Below are 1,540 nucleotides of genomic sequence, written 5' to 3'. Positions count from 1 at the left end.
TAAATCTAGCCTATTCTGTTTTTACAAAATCCATTGTTCCTGAGTGCCGATTTGTGTTGCTTAATTCATAATGTTAGACATTAGAATTAGTCAAATGAAGACTAGATTATTGTAAGATTAAAACATATTAAATTATATTAGTGTAGTATAAAATGATAAGTCTACTTGTTGTATCCTGAACAGACATAAACACATAAACAATATACAAAAGTTAAAATATTAGCATCAATGGTCTCTCCATTACAATATTCAGGGTAAATCCATATTATGGAGACCAGATGTAGATATAGGTGATCAAGACCCAAACTGGGTCAGTATGATGGAGACTCATGGGTATGCTTAGGAAAATTATTTGAATTTCATTAATTGAAAATTAGGTTTAAATAACCTCTGTTCGTATATCGATCTACAAAATAATTTACACTTAGTTTATATTACCAATAAACATAACAATTCCACATTGGCCACCAATTTTTTTTTGTAAAGTATAGAAAAATTCAAAGTACACATTGTACAGAAAAGACCGTGAATCTGCTGTCAGGTGTTAGGCACAGAGTATATTGAAAAACTCCAGAATCTACTAAACTGGGTCTTCCTAGGAAGTCTCCCATCCAAGTACTGACCAAGCCCAACACTGCTTAGCTTCCAAGATCAGATGGATTCGGGCATATACAGTGTGGTATGATAGTAGAAATATGATCACCCTTTCTACTCTGGGATCACTGATGAGAGTTCACAAAATATAAAGATGTGAAGGAAAAATAGGAACATAAAAGGTTGAAATTAAATAGATGGATTTGCTGCCAGTGTTAGGCAAAGGTAAGTATAAGGTATGTTCCCAGGTCTTCCCATGTACCAATGGATCACTGGTGAGAGTTCAGATATATATAAAAGAATGAGATTTTAGATGATGCTGAATGTCACTACAAATTGATAAACAAAATATTATAGGTGGCAGTACCGCAGAATATGTATTTCACTGCACAGAAAAAGGAATGCTGCTATGGAGATTGTTACCTAACAATAGATGTAACAAGTGACAAGAGTAACAAGTGACCATGAAAAAATAGCAAATATTATGGCATCTCCAATTGCAATATCAATGTCAATGTATAAGGTGAAAATTATTCCAAACTGGTCATCAAAGTGGTATTAGTAGCAGTTCTGCAAATCTATGTGTAATGTTATGCTGAAAAAGAATACAGCTGTGAATATTGTTACAAAAAATGTAACAGATGACTGTGAAAAGGTAGCAAATGAGATAGTAGCTACACATACAATATCAATTTCAATGTATCAATTGCACAGTTCAATCATGCATTGACTTTCATCACTGATAATAAACTACAAATTCATGGCTTAACGTTGTATTAGCCAAAATGTCAAGATGACTAATCAGTACCTAAAAAAGTGGAGAATACAATACAGTTGAGGCACAATATAGGTTAGCTAATGCTATAGCTTACGTTCCCTGTACAAACAATCCAAATATATTACTGATACATTGTTGATAGTGTGGTTATTAGTTCATGTGTTTGCA

General features: G+C 33.0%; 1 pseudogene; it reads right to left on the bottom strand.

Moving 5' to 3' along the window:
* Positions 1–574: 574 nt before the first annotated feature.
* Positions 575–693, bottom strand: LOC134930752 (5S ribosomal RNA; annotated as a pseudogene).
* Positions 694–1,540: the final 847 nt, after the last annotated feature.

The sequence above is a fragment of the Pseudophryne corroboree genome, chromosome 5, assembly GCF_028390025.1.
Source record: "Pseudophryne corroboree isolate aPseCor3 chromosome 5, aPseCor3.hap2, whole genome shotgun sequence".
In the NCBI taxonomy this organism is placed as follows: Eukaryota; Metazoa; Chordata; class Amphibia; order Anura; family Myobatrachidae; genus Pseudophryne; species Pseudophryne corroboree.
The sequence above is the reverse complement of the archived record's forward strand: the minus strand, read 5'-3'. Positions and strand labels throughout refer to the sequence as shown.